Genomic DNA, 19,432 nt, shown 5'->3' with positions numbered 1-19,432 from the left:
AGGGATTGGAAATCATGGAAACACCCACTCCTGACGTGGTTATGACCTTCTTTGGATCAAGAACATCTTGAGTCTGCTTCTACAACAGCTTCAAAATATCATCATTGGTAAACAACTATCTAGAAGCAGGGACAGATTCCCCACGATATGGCAGACCAAGAGCCTTGCCTAGACTCTTCGGTGTCAGAAGAACATTTGTGCCACGGACTGGACCAGACCTCTTGCTGTAAGAGGTTAAAAACTCGTCACAAAGGGAAGGATCATCTGGAACCAGCGGGAAAGATAGGCACAACTTGGACAAGCCCGCTTTAGCAACAATGTCCGAATCCAATAACAAAGAATAATCATGGACAGCCAAAGGAACATACTGAATCGGGGGAGGAGTACGAGAGGGCGCCATTCAGATGGTTACACACACACCACAAACACAGACAAACAAAGAGAATGCCTGCAAAGCAACAGATAAAAACCAAGGATAAGATATCAACCAAGGTGGTAAAACGTGACTCGGCCAACTATCCCCAAGCAAACCACATCCTAGAAAAAATTCGACATGACCTCTACACATATGCGACCGAAAGCTTCATGCTATGCAACATGCAAACACCCAAATCCCCGTTTCATGCAATAAAGAAAAAAACTACACACCGTACTCTTAACCGTAACAAAGAAACTGAACCATGATATAACAACAACCCACACATATCAAGACCACAACTTTGATAATCAGTTTTGACCATGGAGACAACTCCGAATACTTCGCGTACCCATCCCACGAAACGAGTTCATTAAAAACGGGAAATAAGTGCAATGAGGGGGAATTAATTCAATGAAATGTTCATTTTATGAATTTATTAAGAAATGGGTGAATTTTTATTAAGTGATAAACCTTATCAAGAAAACGTGGTTCCTTCTTAAAATTTTAATTACCAATTATTAGGTTAGAGCGATGCTTTAATCCGAATCCCAGACTTCGATATTCCGACTGGGTCTCTAAATGCAAATTCATTTATTAAAAATTAAGGTGATGTGGAGCACTTTTTTTCCAGCGCATGCTCTTGTGACGACTGGTTCATTTTAATTAAAAATATTAAAGTGTCTCTTAAGCGCACTTAGCACGTACTAAGTGAACGGCGGGTTAATTTTTATTTAAAAAAATGGTGTGTTTAGCGCGAGCACGCGTGCCATGGTGGTGTTTAGGGTTCATGTTAAAAATTAACCGTGGATTTTGGGGTAGCGGGAAAAAAAATAAAAATATAAAAGGGAAAATACCTGGTAGTGGGTGTATGTGAATGCAATGAATGCGCACTCCTCAATCCCAAATAGAGGTCAGCAATCCAAAAAGAACCAAGGTATCTATATTTTTTTTCTAGATTTTTCAATGTGTGTTTTGAATTAAAAATGATTTTTTTATGAATTTAGCATTTAATGAAGTATTTTTACCATAAAATAATCATGGAATAAAATGACACATCATTTTCAGCTTAGAAAATCTTCCAAAAATAAGTAAAAATGTTAATGGACTTTTTAGGAATTTTTTTACAATTAAAATGGAAATTTTACCATTTTTAATGAATTTTTTTTATTTTTGGGTATTTAAAAGAATTTTGAATTGTAAAATGGTCTTTTTTTTTTTTGGAAATGTTCAGTTTAGAAAAATATGGCAATATACTGTAAAAAGATTGGGAAATTTTCAAGATTTTTCTGTAAGTTTTTTTAAAATTTTAAGTGTTTTTTAATGATTTTTTTTAATGTTTCAATGTATTTTGAAGGTTTTTGGGTTTTGGAATTAAAAATCCGGGAATATACCCAGGAATAGACTACGTGTCAGCTGCGTGTTAACAGCCAGCTGCACACCACCTCACGGACCATCTAACGTGCGTCCCCGCACGTGAACATCCGCGAATGTGCGAGACACGCACAATCACGAACAGCCACACGCACGTGTGTCAAGGGCTGAGAAAAGGTGCTTATGGGTTGCTGCGTGGTTCAGGAATTGCTACTGATGCTGCTGGATTCGGCGGGTGAAAGGGAGGTGTAAAGGGGGTTTTCTGCGGTTGGGTTTCTGCGGGTGGGACAGGGGCTTATGGGGGGGTTTCTGTGGTTGGGTTTTTGCGCGGGGGAGGGGGGAACAGGAGCTTGGAGGGCGGGTTTCTGTGGGGGGGAACACGGCTTAAGAAGGGGGTGGGGGGGTTTGATGTGCTTTGGGGGGGAAGGGGGGCTTAGAGGGGGTAGGGTGGGTTTGCAACTTGGGGCTTGGGTGGGGGTGGTGGATGTGGGTGTGCCTTGGGGGGGAAAGGGGGCTTGCAGGGGGGTGGGGTGCGGTGGGGTGGGGGAATGGGGCACGTAGAGTACAGGACAGGCAGGGGCGGCCGTCTACAGCTACAGGGCCACGAAGGAGGGGGCGTCGCGGCAGGAAGGCAGGGCGTGGGCGGCGTCAGAGGCGGGGCCCAGGTCACGGGGCGTCAGCGAGGACGGGTCTACAGTGGGGCAGGGCACGTGGCGGCGTGGGGCACCACAGGGCGGGCACGTGGCGTCAGCGAGGAGGTGGCAGGCAGTGTAGGAGAAGAGGGAGAAGGCCACAACGTGAAGAGGGGCGAAGAGGGAGGGGGCGGGCGTGCAGGAGGGCGCACGGCAGCTGACAGCAGGGCACCGTGGTGGGGAAGCCCGCAAAGAGAGGGCAACAGGGACAGGCGGCGTCCAGGAGGCAGGAGCGCGGGAGCGCGGGAGAGGAGGGAGGGAGGAGAAGAGGGAGATGGAGGTGAAGGAGATGGAGGGGGGAAGGCACGCAGGGAGAGAGGGATGGAGAGAGGTAGTTGGGGGGGAAGGGGTCGGGGAGAGAGAAGGGTGGGGGTTGGGGGGGATAGGGAAGGGTGTGGGGGGTGCCCAAGGGGTGGGGTGCCTATAGGGGGGTGGGCATAGGGCGCGCATACGCGGGGCGGGGTAAAAAATTTTGCTGACGGGATCGAAATAGTGCCGGGATGTCAGTACGGGGCACGTGAACGCGACCGGGGCACAAGTCGCGCGAAAACACGTAAAAATAAAGAAAATTTAATATCTCCCAATCCGATCATCAAAACAAAATGTCGTAAAAGCAAAAAGTGGGCAGGATGGCAAGGGGAAGACAGGGAAATGTGCAACGGAGGTTCCGGGGGAAAGACAGGGCATTCACATGCAAAAAACGCAAAAAACTGGTCCAAAAACGCAAATGAAAATTAATATCGAAAGATTCATGCATCGGAACGAGGTGCAAGAAAAAGGAAAAATGTGCAAAAAGACGTGGTTGACAATCCTATCACGTCAAAACATAGTTCCGAGTGAGATAAGACGCGTTCACGTGGGAAAAACCCAAAAAACAGACCTGAAAATGGAAGCGGAAATTAATATTGGACGAACCGCTGGCCAGAATGACATGCAGTAAAAATGAAAAATGTCCGCAGAAAGGGGGGGTACAGGATTGTCATGTCAAAATGCAGTTCTGGCAGAAGTAGGAGGGGATCACATGCGAAAAATACCAAAAATACACCCGAAAACACATTGAAAAATTAATAATAATAAATCTAGAAGGCGAAAGAGGGTGGAGGAAAAAGGAAAAAGGTGGGGGAAGGCGCGGGGGACATGGTTATCAAATCAAATTGGAATTTTGATGCAAATAGGGCAGGTTCACATGGAAAAATGTCAAAAAGACGCACGAAAAAGTCTTAAAAAACCACAAAATTAATATTGGACAAACCGTGCATCGGAAGGACATGGAGTAAAAAGGAAAAATGTCAGGGGAAAAGTGATTGTCAGGGCTATGATGTCAGATCACGGTTCCGAAGCAAGCAAAGCGCATTCACATGGAAAACCGACTAATGTGCGCAAAATGCTTCAAAAATTAATAACTCGAGAATCGAGCACCGGAACAGCAGTGGGTAAAAAGAAAAAATGGTCAGTTCAAAGGGAGAAACAGGGCTATAAGGTTGGATGTGGATTTTGGTGAACGTAGGGTACGTTCACATGGCAGGACTGCAAAATCAGGGAATGAAGGAAAACTGCAAGGGAACAGCCCCAAGGGTGGGTGGAAAATGAACGGGTGGGTGGGAAGGGACCCATCAGGGTAAAAGCAAGTCATGGCATAGAGACATTAGCAGGTCGAGGCATATGCAGAGGGTTATGCAATGTAGATGCGCAGGGACGCGTCCCCACACTTAAAACCTTAACGGATAGGGTGAACCGAGCAACAGGGACCTAGGACCACACAATAGACCATCCACTAACGTCCCCACACTTAAATCACGAACGTCACTGAGAAACAGAAGGTGTAGGGTTAGAAAAACTTGGCCCATATGGTTGAGAATCAAGTTTGATTGTCGATGGCACGTCGTTGTCGGCTGCAGGAGGTACCAAGGTTCACTCGAGCACACGTCCTTCATGGCAGGGACCATGCGACAACACCTAGGGAGGTAGCTGGTTAAAGGAATCGCAGGAAATTCGTCGATGATGAGGGATATTACACTCAACTCATAATCACTCATATGGAATGAAAGAGCAATCACTTACCCCAGGACTAATATCACTCAAGGAATAATGATTGAAACCCATATCTCATACCCGGTTTAGAAATCGACAGGGGAATGGTGCAGAGGGAGTATGCCAGGGTACACAGTTGATGGTGCATTAGTGCATCCAACCCGTCTGGCATAGGTGCAAGCAAGAAGGCAAAGGAGCCTTACAGTGCAGTGTACAAAACAGGGTGACGTTTCTTGTGATGATGGCAGAGACCCATCCCGTGGGTGCATAGGGAAACGGGAACATACCTGACTCTAAGTGTCGTAACGTCCCTCAATCTCACCTCTCGGTAATTGATTGAAGAAACTCCAGTCACACTCAACCCACCCTCTGTCTCACGCTCTGTTGATAGATACAGGAGAGCAACCCTTTCCTAAAACCCATTGATGTTATCCTCACAGTCACTTGTGCAGAGGTTGTATGCCTTGTGCGCATTTGATGGTGCAAATGTGCATCCCGCCCTGTGCTGGCATACGGTGCGAGAAGGAAGGCCAAGAAGCCTTATGGTGCAGTGCACAAGAACAAATTGTGCTTTGTGCATTGAGAGACCCGTCCCGTGCGTGTAACACTTCATTCACACTTCTCACCTCTCATTTGATTTGAAGGGAAAAGATTGGTCACTCACCCCACCCTCTGTCTCACGCTCTGTTGATAATTACAGAGGGCAACCCATACTCACTTCCCCATCCGGTTAGGATGAAAGCTCACATCACTCAAGGAGTTGTCGATGAAGATCACGTCGTTAGTTGTGGAAGAGGCATACCCAGGGAGGTAGCCATCAAATCGAACGTTGTGTTGGATAGGAACATGGCGTCTGCTAGAGGACAGTTAGACACTCTGCAGAAAGACCCAGGACACAGCGTAACAAGGGAGGCAACTTTGGAACTAGATCCTGGGGATATCAATTGATGAATCCACTTTCTGGACTGCTGGGTGTTGCCACCTTTTCCACAGCCAGCTTCCCGCCCAAGGGTGTTAAACACCTTTTCTTGGAACGAGGCCTGCTATGACAGGGAATTTCTTCCTTTTCTCCCATAACAGTTTTTTTTTCTTTGTTTTTTTTTTCCTCTTTTTTTTTTCTCCTATTCCCGAGGGTGTCTCCACCTTTTCTCGAAGAATAGGTCGGCATGACAAGGACCGAAGTCCTTTTCTCCCATGACCGATATGTATTTTTTTTCTTTTTTCTTTTTTCAAATTAAGCAAGGGAATGGTAGAAATACCATTTATCAAAACCCACCTCGCCACTGCCACTGGTGGAAAATAGAGGATAAGAGATCAAGGTTGGAAGGTGGGACTAAGGGGACAGAAGGTTGCGTCCACTTCATCAGAAGTGGCTGAAGAACGGCTATCAGAAGTAGCATCATAAGAGTGAGAGTGCCACGCCAATGAGGGAAAGGATCAGGTGACTGTGATTGTCAAGATCCCCAAGGAGGGAAGTACTTCTTCAGGCAATATCCATTGATCAAGAAGGGATCATCAGAGGCATCAACGGTCTGCACTTGGACAGAGCCATTAGGGTTGATAGCAAGTACCTTATATGGGCCCATCCACCGTTGTTGGAGCTTGCCAGGAAACTTGCCAAATCATGAATCATAGGCTAGGACCAAATCACCTTCTCTGAACTCCTTGTGCTTGATGAAGCTCCCATGGTAAGCCTTGCGTCGAGCTTGCGTGGATTCCATGCACTGTAGAGCCATCTTGCGAGTTTCGTCCAAACATTCCAGGTGCAGGAGACGGAGTTGTAGTGAATCATCATCCCCCAAACGCTCTTTGATAGCCACTCTCAAAGAGGGTAATTCCAGTTCAACAGGGAAAACAGCTTCTGTACCATACACCAGCTGAAAGGGTGTCTGTCATGTTGCTGCTTTATGGGAGATTCTGTATGCCCAGAGGGCCTCTATAAGTCGATTGTTCCAATCACGACGATGTGCGGCAATTGTTCTGATCAAGATCGAGCACAAGATGTGATTCTAAACTTCAACTTGGCCGTTGGCTTTGGGGTAATAAGGAGTGGACTTGCGATGGCGGATCTTATACAGCTCTGTTAACTCTTCCATGACTTTATTAATGAAATGAGTGCCTCTGTCACTTACCAGCTCTAGGGGACTACCAAAACGGGTGATGATATTCTCGTACATGAACAGGGCCACGCTGTTACCATCGTCTCGCTTTAGGGCTTTAGCTTCACACCACTTTGTGACATAATCCATACATACGAAGATGTATCTGTTATGTTTCCTTCTGGTAGAAGGATCGATTGGGCCTAGGAAGTCGATGCCCCACTTCTCGAAAGGCTTCAAGGGAAGGATAGGTTGCAGTGGCATGGCACTTGTCTTGGTAGGTTTCCCCATTCTCTGACAAGCATCACATCTTTCACAGTAATCATAGGCATCGTTGTGGAGGGTCAGTCACCAATATCCTGCTAGCAGAGCCTTCCTGGCTGTGGCTTCTCCTACAAAGTGGCCTCCACACGGCTCGTCATGGCAAGCCTTCAGAACAATCCCAATCTCATCTCCTGCAACACATCTTCTGAGCACTTCATCTTTGCCTTTCTTGTACAGTGCACCGCCTAGCAGGGTGTAGGGGGCTGATTCTAACATAAGCTTCTTCCTTTCCCAACTAGAGATGCTAGGAGGGTACTATTGGGTTGCCAGCAAATTGGCAATGTCTGCATACTAGGGGGTTATAGTTTCTACTAGGAATAGGGAAGCATCAGGGAGGTCTGGATCATCCTGCTCCTCGTCTGCAATTTGTGGGATACGCGACAGATGATCAGCCAGAACATGGGAACGACCAGGTTTGGTAATCACCTCAAAGTCAAACTCCTCAAATAGAAGGAGCCATCTCATCATTTGTCCTTGCACATCTGCTTTGTTCATCAGGAAGGACAGGGCTTCATGATCCACATAAAATTTAAAGTGGGTAGACAGTAGGTAGTGGCGGAACTTCTCTAGGACAAACACCATTGCCAAGCATTCCTGCTCTGTCACTGTATAGTTCTGCTCTCTATCCGTGAATTTTCGGCTTGCGTAATAGATGGGTTGATCCAGCTTCGAGGAGCCCTTCTGGCATAGAAATGCGCCTAAGCCTTCAATGGATGCATCAGTGTGTACATGAAACTCCTTCGTCCAGTCAGGAGGTTGCAAAATGGGTGCCTCGATTAGACAATGCTTCAGAGTGTTGAAGGCTTTATCACATTCTTCCATCCAAATAAACTCTGCATCTTTCCTCAGAAGCTTGTGCAAGGAGGTTGCATTTGTTGCAAATGGGCTATGAACCTTCTGTAGTAACCCACATGGCCTAGGAATCCCCTCAACTGTTTGAGGTTGGTGGGTGCTATCAGAGCTGCAATCTTTTCGATCTTTACAGGGTCTGTTGATATCCCTTGTGCAAAGACAATGTGGCCCAACAGAACTCCAGAAGAGACCCCAAAGATGCATTTGTCGGGGTTGAGGGAAATCCCACACTCCTGGCATCGATCAAAGCATTGTTCCAGGTGTCCCTAGTGTTCCCGGATCAAACTATAGACACAGAAGTCATCCAAATATACCTTAATAAAGTCGTGTAGATGATTTTGGAATGTGGCCATCATGACTCGCTGGAAAGTAGTAGGGGCATTGCAGAGCCCAAACGGCATCACTCAGTAAGCGTAGGTCCCCCATTCTGTGGTGAAGGTTGTTTTGGACTAGTCCTCTTCTGCGATTTGGACTTGGTTATACCCGCTAAATCCGAAGGGAATAAAGCTCATGTCCTGCCACTGTGTCCAATAGTTGGTCTGTGAAAGGAATCGAAAAGTGATCCTTCTTCGTCTTCGAATTCAACTTTCAGAAGTCCACACATATACGAAGCTTGCCATTCTTCTTGGGTACAACCACGATGGGTGAGACCCATTCACTATTTGCCACTGGATAGATGAACTCGGCTTCCAGAAGCTTTAGCAGCTCTGCTTTCACCAATGTGGAATAATTCGGGTTCATCCGCCTCTGTCATTGCCGTACTGGCTTGGCATCGGGCTCCAGGTCAATATGATGCTGACATATTGTGGGATCAATCCCCTTTAGGTCTTTGTAGGACCATGCAAACACGTCCAAATTCTCTTTCAACAAGTTGTACAAGGTTGACAACTCCTCTTCTGGGAGGCTGCTACCCACCTTCAAATGGCGTTTAGTGCCATCTGCATCCACAAAAGTTAACTGCCTTTCACCTTCTACTTCACGGATGAAGGTCCCACGGACTTCTTCTGAATACAGATCCGACTCCTTCAAGGGAGTGGTGTCCTCTTCTGATGTCCCGCTAGAACCAACTTCTTCACTTGGTGGAGACTTAGGTTGCTCCTTGATATGTTGAATGGGATTAGAGCCATTTTGGGTGTGGTTTCACGATTAGTTACCTCTTGGCTTGAAGACTCCTCTTTTGATGACACATCCAGGAACGTCACATAACAAGGACCCTCTGATTTCTGTTGGGTTTGTGGGAGTGGTGCTTGTTGGCACGGTGCATCATCATCATCTTTCTTTGGCAAGGATGGTTGCGGACGGCAAGAGCCACTGCTGAAAGACGGCTTATTCTTCTTTAACCATTTCTTATAAAGATTTTGCATATGAGAAGATCCATTTACCAGACCAAATGGTACCATCGCCATTCTATCCCTCAGCATGAGCTCGTCTGCTTCTGATGCTTATGGAACTTCTTCTTCATATATAACCTCTTCGGGTGGGATAGACTCTTCCATCTCGCTTTCATAACCTTCTTCTTCCATATCATCTCCCTCCTCTTCTATCTCTGTCTTTGTCTCTGGCTCTAGCTCTGTCTCTGTCTCTGTCTCTAAGTCTGTAGGAGCTCTGTAAGAGAACAACAGGTTCTCTATTTCATCTTCTGCCTCTGTCACTGGCTCTACAATGGCCATGTAATAGGGAGAGTATTACATCCATGCTTATATCTCACTGTCAGAGGTGATTTTGGAAATCATTCCTGGTTCAGGAAGGAAGTATTCGCCCATTGATAATGGCTTTGTATCTTTTGAGAGTTGGCTTACAGTATTCACTGTTAAGGAATGTTCCACTGTTTTCTCGGGAAGGATTTGTTTGACAGCATCTTCGTCTGCTGATGTTCCATCTGTAGCCTCATTAGGGGAGTCAGAAGATAATTCCAAGGAGGTGGATCCACGTCCTTTTTGAGCACCATATAGCTTTAGCACCACTTTATTAGGTCCTCTACCCAAGGTCAAGGTTCCTTTGAACCAATCCATCCTTGCTCTAGCTTAAGCCATGGTCTGCCTAGTAACAGAGGGTAGGATGTACCATAAGAGTTTGGCTTCACCACCAGATAGATTAGCCAATAATCTTTTCCAGCCACTGTAGTCTTCACATATGGGAGAATTCCCAAAGGCTTGATTCTGCTCTAATCCGCCAGTCTGATGAGCCATTGGGTTGGTTGTATACCTTGTAGGCCTAGATCCTTCATTGTCACATCCGTCATAATGTTCACTGATGACCCACCATCAATCAGTGCATTTGCAATGAAGCAGCCTTCTATCCACACGCCAGTCTCTGGGGTACCATGATCTAGGAAGGCGTTAGCCATGTCCACTTCTTTTACAGGCTCTGGAGCTTTGTTGGAATTTGTTGCTGTTGAGGGAGCAACCCTTAAGCCATGTCTTCTTGTCAGTATACTTTTGAACCTTTTTCAGCAACTGGGAGACAACATCAATAATTGTCGGAATGTGAGGTTTGGTTTAAAGGTATCTAGATCTCTGACTAGATTGTATTCCTTAATAGGCTCCACTGGCTTCTCTAACCGGTTAGGGAATGGGGCAACACCCATTTTCATTTTCAGTTTTTCTTCCAACAGGGGCATCATGGGGACTTCTTTTGCCACTTGTGGCACTTCCTCCTCTTCTATCTCCTAGACCTCTAGTCTTGTCTCTAGAACTATCTCTGTGACTCTAAGTGGCACTGTGGTGCTCTGTACGGTACTGTCAGGCTCTGTTCTGTTCTGTTCTTCTGGCGGAAGATTGAACTTCACTGTTCTGGCAGGAGGATTATTTTCTTTCTGGATAGGTGGTTCCTTCTTCTTTGCACGCGTGATGGCAGCCAGTTCCAATTCCACTAAATTGGAGGTAGGCTCTTGGGCCTTGGTCAGACTATCAGTAGCACTGTTTTTCACTGGGGCTGGGCTTGGACAATCTTTTGCAATGTGGCCTTCTCCTTTGCATCAACTGCATAAGGGCTTATAATCCACTGACCTTCTGGGATTTGGACAATTTGGTGAAATGTGTCCCTTTTCTCCGCATCTGTAACACTCCACTTCTGATCTCTGACCACCGCCAGATTGTCTTCCTCTATAACTTTGAGAGGGAAATCTTCTAGGTCTGAAATTAGGGCCGAACTCTCTAGGCTTGGGTCCAATATCTTGTGTTGTCATTTTGGATTCCATCAAGTTGAATCTTGCGTCTTCTTCCTTCCTTCTCCTTCAGAGAGCAAATATCCTCTATATGGTTCTTCCACAAATAGTAGGAACAGAAAGCTCCAGGGATGGTTGGTTTTCGTGTACATTCAGTGGCTAAATGGCCTGCTTGATGACACTTACCACACCAAGTATTTGACCACATCACATCTCTTGCTGCTCCTACAACGTTGGATATGCTAGCGGTATTCACTTTCAGCATCTGTAGCTGCTCTGTAATCACATCCATCAACTCCTTTTTTATATTTGCAACTGAGTTGGATAAATAATCCTTCAATCTTTCTCCTCATGAGGTACTGGCAGTAGGGTTTTGAGGAGTCTCTGTAATCACTGCATAAACAGGTTGGGCTGGTGCAGAGGGATCTCTCTTCTGATTCTGATTCTGAGCTCCTGTTTGAACTGTTGTGGCTATTGGCTCCAGTTGGTAGGGTTCCACTGTTACTGCTGATTTGGCATTGGGGGAATTGTTTGGGACCATTGTTGTTGTGGTTGAACCATCATTTGAGGCATGGATTATGGCCACTGTGGATTTGTTGCACTGTACTATGATACTGGGGGCATCTATGGGTAAGGGTAGGGGACTGTCCCTGGGATTGCATTTGGTGGGTACATCATTCCTGGCATCAAAGGAGGTAGGACTCCTCTTCCTAGATTCATCACCAATCTAGCTTCCACTTCATCGTGCAATCTTGCACCTTCTGTTGCAGCTTGCAGTGTGGCTGGTCTTTGCAGCTCCACAAACTTACGGACTTCTGGTTGTAATCCTCTGAGAAACACTCCCTTCTGAATGCCATCATCTAGATTATAGTTAGTCCATCTCTTCAGGATGGATTCCATTCGTGAGACATAAGCTTCTACTCTTTCTCCAGAGGACTGACTTAGGTTCATAAATTCCTCTCGCATCCGCTCTTCAAAACCTTCACGCCTCAATTTAGTGAGGAAGGCAGGTCGTCCCATGTGCCAAAAGTTCCTGCTGCTTGTCTCTCATACCACTGAAACGCCGCGCCCTTGAAAGTGGCGGGGAATATTGCTAACCAATGCTCACGGGTTCTAGCATTGTTAGCCACACATGCTACCATAAACTCTGCTACATGAAGATCAAGGTCTTCATTGTACTCTCCCTTAAAAACTGGCAATGGAACTACATTCGCTGGCTTGTCATCAATATTTCCAGGATGATTCTGGCTTGGAAATGGACCTCCAACAGGAGGAGGAAGGGCTTGATGTGCCATTGGGACTTCTGCAAAGAGTTCCGCAAGGGCGTCAAAGGCAGCTTCTCCTGCGAGCTCGTTCTCAGCTCTGGTTTTTGCTTTCTCTCTTCTCATGTACCTCTGGACTCATTCTAATGCTTACCTCTTTATTCCGTCATTCATCAGGGGGTTGGCTCCACTATGTTGTTAGTGCTCCATAGAGGGATAACAGAAGGCTTCAATCTCTGGAGGACTCTCTTGCCAACATTTCTTCTACTTCTTCCTTTTCAACGTCTCTGAATTCTGCTTTCATGCCACTGCACAGAGGAAGGTATTCGGTTCTGAAGGTGTCAAAATGCATACGTCTGAGCATTGTGGTGGTGCCGTCATCATAGTAATGCCAGCTTCTGATGGTTTCAACAGTGTATGTTGTGAAAAACACTCTGTCTACCAACTTTGAGTGGGTTACCAATTGAACAAACAGAAGATTGTCAGAACACCAAGCATCCCATGTATCTTGCTGTTGAGCATCTACGAACAAATTCCAACTCTTTTCCTTCTTGTCTTTGTGAACCTCCACAGACCAAGACTCCTGAAGCTTCTTCACAATCTCCCACTTGATGATGTCTGGAAACTTCTCAATGAATGCCAAATCTTCCATGTATGGTCATTCTATCTGTTTTTGCTCTTCAGTTTGTCCCCAGACAGTTTGCCACCAAGATGCAAGTTTCTATTGCTTCAACAGGAAGAGGAAATTGTCCACCACATAGAGCATGCATCATGATGGTGATGTGTTTCTGCCATTGTGGGATGAACTTCTTGTGGAAAGTGGCTTTGATTATGAGAAATTCCAACTCTTCAGTGGAAGAAGGAACTTTACAAACATCCATTGAATTCTTCTCTTCTTGGCAATGCCATTTCCTTCATTTTCACCCTCTTCTAGTGCTTGTTGATGGCAAGTTTCCCCGGCTGCGCACCAAAAACATGGAGCCCCAATAGGAACACCAAGGAAAAGGGAATTCTCTTGCAAGAAAATCTATCTTGTAACATCAATAAGATTTTTTATTAGGTTTTATATGATCACAATGAAGAAAAGAACACCAGGCACAACAAATCTTCATGCAGCATCATGTAGATCTCCCATGGATTTGATAGAATCAACCATATTCTTCAACATTTTCACAAAATCCATCAATAGAAAAAAGAAAGCAAAGGAATACACCATATTTGAATGGAAATATATCACATAATATTCATCTTCAATGTCTTCATAGTCTTCTCTCTCAATCTCTCGCATACAATCACTCTATTTTGTAGAATTGACTATCTCTGACTCTCTCTCTCTCTCTCTCTCTCTCCATCAATAATACATCATATCCTCACTAAAATATCTCATAATCACTCTCAATAATCCTTCTTAGGTCGTGGATAGCCCTCCCAAGAGGTATGTCGGATATGAAGAGGCACCAAAGCCACTACAGTGTCCTTTCGTAGCTCATCACTGTCACTTCACTCCAGTCTTTGCTTGAGTCTTCAATAGCTACTTCTTTGACTTCTCTTAGCTCTTTTGTACTTGTATTCACCTCTTTCCAAGGCTAGAAAAATTTTCCAAGCTACACTCTCATCCATCAGAACACATACAGAAGCATACAGAAGGTCTATAGAGGCTCATCAAAAGCTCATTAGAGAGTTACAGAAGGTCAGCAGAAAGTATCAGAACCACATAACTCATACCAAAACATTCCAAACCATCAAAAATCACTCAATAAGCTTTCAAATAATCTCAAACCCTATCAATCAATACTCCATCCCTCCTTACAGAGAGAAAACATAACAAAACAGAACAAAACATAAGCTCAACAGAACCAATTACGACCAATCAAAACATATCAGAACTTCATATCTCTACTAATAAACATCATGAGCTTAATAAAACCATTCCAACCTATCCAAAACACTCTCAAAACACTTCCAAACCAATCAATCATCTCATAAAATTAACCATTCAGCTCTCAAAAACAACAAAAATCAGCCAAAAAATAGGTCATTTCAACACTCAACAGGGAGAAGCATGAGAAAAGATAGCTTAAACGAAGTCTGGACGAGAGAGGAGGGTATTGAGCTAATTTTATCCCTCTATAATTCACACACACACACACTCTCTCTCTCTCTCTCTCTCTCTCTCTCTCTCTCTCTCTCTCTCTCTCTCTCTCTCTCTCTATCACTCTAGCTTTCTTCGGCAACCTCTCTGGGTCTCTCTTACAATCTCTCTCTCTCTTGCTATCACTTCAGCTTTCTTTGACAGCCTCTCAGGTCTCTTGTGCCCCTCAACAGAGTAGAAGGCTTGCCTTTTTATAGGCTGAAGGAAGTGTAGGCTGCCTCTCCCTTCCCCTGTCTTTATGCCCTTCTTTATGCGAAGAGAGCTCCTCCACTTAGAGTGGGGAGCTTCTTTCTCTCCTTTTATTTTTATTATTTCAATCTTTCTATAGAGACAAAGGGAAGGGCATTTGTGAGGTTGTCAATGCCTGATTTGGAGGAATTTTTTAAAGGTAAAGAGGATTTTTGCATTCGAGTGAAGGAGATGATGATGGCGATGACAATGGAGAAGATGATGATGATGTCGATGACGATGACGAGGATGATATCGATGATGATTAGGAGGGGGGAGACGACCTTTATGGCGACTACCACTCCCCCCTTAATGAAAATGTTAGTTTTTATTAAAATGTTAGTATTCATTAGTTTTTATTAAAGTTAGTTTTTAGTTAGTCAGTAACTAACCTACTAACTATTGACTAACTTATCTAACTCTAACTTATTGACTTATCTAACTTACCTACAAACTTACTTAACTAACTTATCTTACTTACTAACTACTAACCATCTTTACTAACTAGTTAACCTACTAACTTTTATAAATTTTCTCAAAAATATTACATCCTCCTCCCCTTAGAGAAATGGAGATGTCCTCATCTCGAGAGAAACCGTGGGTATTGTTTGATAAAGAACATTCTTATCTATCGATGTAACATCTTCTTCAGGATAATACTTCCACTAGACAAGGTATTCTCTAGGGGTTCTACTTCTCAATTTTCTCTCCCTTATGTTAATTATTCTATCAGGTTGTAGTTTAAGGACTCCTTTGCTAGGTATTATAACTTTCTGATCATCAAGGATATGGTTAGGGCTAGCTACATATGCTTTCAATAAGCTAACATGAAATACATTGCGGATTTTTATATTCTCAGGGAGTTGTATCTTATAAATGCTTAGTCCTAAGCACTTGAGAACCTTATAGGGCCCACAATATCTTGGACTTAGCTTCTTAGATTCTCATAAAGATAAAGAACTCTTCTCTAGATGGACACGGATGAAGACCATGTCTCCTTCTTTGAAGATTCGTTCTTTCCTTTTTAGATCAGCATACGCCTTTTGTCAGTCCTTGGCAGATTGAATATCCTATCTGATAATCTTCATTTGATCATCCATTTATTCTAACATTTTTCTCAAAGCTTCTATTTAGAGTAGGATCGAAAAAATTAAGTGGCATATGGTAAACTTGACCATATAATGCCTGAAATGGATTCATCTAAATACTTCGGTGATAGGAGGCATTATAAGCAAATTCCACTAAGGGTAGATACTGAATCCACCTTTTTGTTCCTTGCTGCAATATGTGTGCAGAATATCCTCAATCACCTAGTTAACTCATTTGTTCAACCCATCAGATTGTGGGTTATTAGCAATATTGAAACAAAGTTGAGTCCCAATGGCTTCAAATAAACTCTTCCAGAAATGTGATGTGAAAAGAGAATCATGATTATTGATGATCCTTTTAGGTAGCCCATGTAACCTAAAAATCTCTTTTACAAAAATTATTGCAATATATGCAACTTTGTAATTGGTTTTTGTTGGAATAAGATGAGTGACCTTTGTTACCATGTCTACTATTACCATTATTGAGTTATATCCTCCTTTTATAGAAGGTAAAACCCAACTACAAAGTCCATGCTAATAAATTTCCATTTCATCTATGGAATGTCAAGGGGCTAGAGTTTTCTTGGTAACTTGACACACTCAGATTTTACGCTTTGGAAATTTAGACATTTAGTGACATACTTAAGTACATCACCCTTGAATCTTTGCTAGTAATAGCTTTTCTTGATAGCATTAAGAGTTTTTACATTTCCCGGGTGTCCTAAAAAAGGAGAGTCATGTGCTTCCCAAAGTATCATTCTCTTGAGAGTTTGACTTGAAGAAATGCATAGTCTCATTCTGAAATAAAAGTCCTTCGTCTTCATCTATAGAGAATTCTTGATACTTAGTCTTGAGTTTGGGATCTTGTTCCTTATTTTGAACTTCCCAAAACAATTTTTGATAGTCTAAGTCCTTATTTGCTTCATCCTTAGTCAACTCAACGATAGGATTAGTTGGCATTCATACCATTCTAGCCAGAGTTTCTGCCCTAGATGGTTCTATAGCAAAGATAATAGCATTAAGGAAGGCTTTACGACTAAGGGCATTTGCCGTTGCATTTTCTTTACCAGGTCTAAACTTAATTTCAAAGTCATAATCCTTTAGAATTTCAATCCACTGTCGTTGCCTCACATTAAGATCGACTGAGTAAAAATCCACTTAAGACTTTTATGATCCATGACTAAGGAAAAATTATTTCCAAGCAAGTAATGTCTCCATAATTTGAGAGTGTGAATCACAACTAATAACTCCAAGTCATGAGTAGCATGTCTCTTTTCATGGGCTTTCAAGTTTCTCAAGGAGTAAGCTGTAGGATGACCTTCCTACATTAGTACACATCCCAATGCAAGAGAGCTAGCATCTATGACAACTTCAAATTCCTTCCTTAAGTTAGGTAGCCTTAAGATAGGAGCAATTACCAAACTATGCTTTAGTTACTCAAAGTTAGATTGTTTAATTGGCGTCTAGATAATGGCAACTTGCTTTTTTAGTAGGTTTGTAAGAGGTGATGCAATTTGGGCATAGTTTTTTATGAATACCCTAAACCATCTTGTTAGACCTAGAAAGCTTCTCACTTCCTTGATAGTGGTTGGGGGTGGCCAATCTTGAATATCTCTAACCTTGGCAGGATCTACTGATATACCTTCAAGAGACACTATGAATCCCAAGTATTCAATCTTTATTTTGAAGAAGGCACACTTTTTCTTCTTGGCATACAATTTGTGTGTTCTCGTTGTCTCCACCACAATGCAAAGATGTGGCTCATGATCTTCTTCCTCCTTAGAATAAGTTAGGACGTCATTAAAGAATACAAGAATACAATCATCAAGATGAGGTCTAAAAATGTCTTGCATCAGCTTGTTGAAGGTAGCTGGGCATTTGTCAACCCAAATGACATCACAATGAATTCAAAATGACCATATCTAGTTAGTAGTTTGTAGCTGCGTAGGAACTCATGCTTTTGATTGTGTTAGAATCTACCAATATGAAGCAATTAGGACAAAGTAGAAACTCAAATTCCCTTAATCGTGTTGTATTGGTCCTGCCTTTATTACCAAGTGAGGAGGAGTTCAAGGCTTTATCTAGTTGTTGTTATGGTGTGATGGGAGTCAATTGTCTTTGTGTTTAGGTTCCTTATCACACCGTGCGGGTCTTGATGGCTAGGACAAAACAAACTGCCAGGAAGGTCTTGGTAAAGAAATCTTATGAAGAAGGTCCTGAGCTAACTATTGAGGAGACAATTGAAGAAGTTGTTGTCCCTGTTACACCAGTTGGTAAAGTTTGTTCAGGTGAATCCTCAGAGAACAAGTTATCTTGTGAGTTTGAGCCCTCATCTTCTCCTCACTCTTAGGTTCCCAAGGAAGCCCCTGTGAGGAAAAAGAGGAAGTCAAGATGGTTTTACATGCAGAGATGTTTTGCAGAGATAAGGAAAACTCAAAAGTCCACTGGTCACCTCATTCCTAAGGCTGCATTTTTTAGACTGGTCAAGGAGATATCTAATAGATTGTCCTCTATTGCTTCTGTGGATGACCTCAACAAGAGATGGCAGTTGTCTACCTTACTATGCTTGCAAGAGGCAGAAGAGGATTTTTGAATAGATTTTATGAATGACACTTATATTGCAGCTGCCCGTGCACATCAAATTACATTAATGAATAAAGACTTTAGTATGGTTACCAGACTCAGATATAGGTTTGACAAAGTTTTGAATCCTCTTCCATCAACTGATCAAAAGGCATTTGAAATCCTCAATGTTCCACCCAAGAGAAATCAGAAAGAGCCACCAGCACCCAAGATTGAAGAGGTTACCCATTTTTATCCTACAAGGGTTGCAAGTGAGCCAAGAGGTTGTCTTGGAGGAGAAAAGGAAAGAGGTAATAGAAAATGAGGATTTGAGATGTCAAAGAAAGATTTTGTCTCTTGGCCAAGTGAACTACAAGAGGATGGACAAAGTGTACGACCAAATGGTCATGAATGTTTCTGTTAATCTTGAGAAATAAGACTACCTCACCCAGAGGATAAGATCCTGTTTGAGAAAAAGGATGCTCAACTAACAAATTCAGTAGTTTATTGTTGTTTGAGGTAAGGTCTTTTGCTTCTCTTTATTTATAATGAATTTTTCCAAGGGTCCTTATATTGCAGTCATTCTCTTATTCATTCTCTACTTTGTATACAGGGCATATGTTGCTTCTCTTAGCATTGATATTGCTAAAGGTATATTTGTTATTGATCCACTTCTGTTTGTGGATTTGTTTTCAAAATCTGATTCAAATATTGCAAGGTTTTTTAAGGACTTCAATAGTGTCACAAACCATCATATTTTTTTTCCATATATTGAAAGGTACTTTCTTCAACATTCTATCTCTTGATGATTTGTCTTTAAGGTTATTTCTCACTTGTGTTTTGGTTTGTAGAGGACACTGGAGCCTAATCCATATCAACATTCCTGCAAGAGAGGTCATTTTTATGAAATCTCTTTCAGGAATCCATGGCCAATCAAAGATGTATTGTCAATAAACACTATTTATTTTATTATTGGATAAAGTTTATAGTATTCGCTAATAAGTTAATATGTGTAGTGCTACTAGACTTGTTATTGCTCACTTGGGCACCAGCTTTCAAAGCATTGTTGATCCTCAGAGACCTTTCAAGTTTCTGCTTCAAGAGGTCCCATTGTAAAATGATGTACACACATAGTTGTGGCTGGAGAGTGGTTTCAAATGCTTCAAGGATAATAGATTCAAAGTTAC

This window comes from Lygodium microphyllum, chromosome 30 (genome assembly GCF_053477565.2).
Source record: "Lygodium microphyllum isolate KBCC chromosome 30, Lygodium_microphyllum_v1.1.10, whole genome shotgun sequence".
NCBI lineage: Eukaryota > Viridiplantae > Streptophyta > Polypodiopsida > Schizaeales > Lygodiaceae > Lygodium > Lygodium microphyllum.
This window is presented reverse-complemented; position numbering follows the sequence as displayed.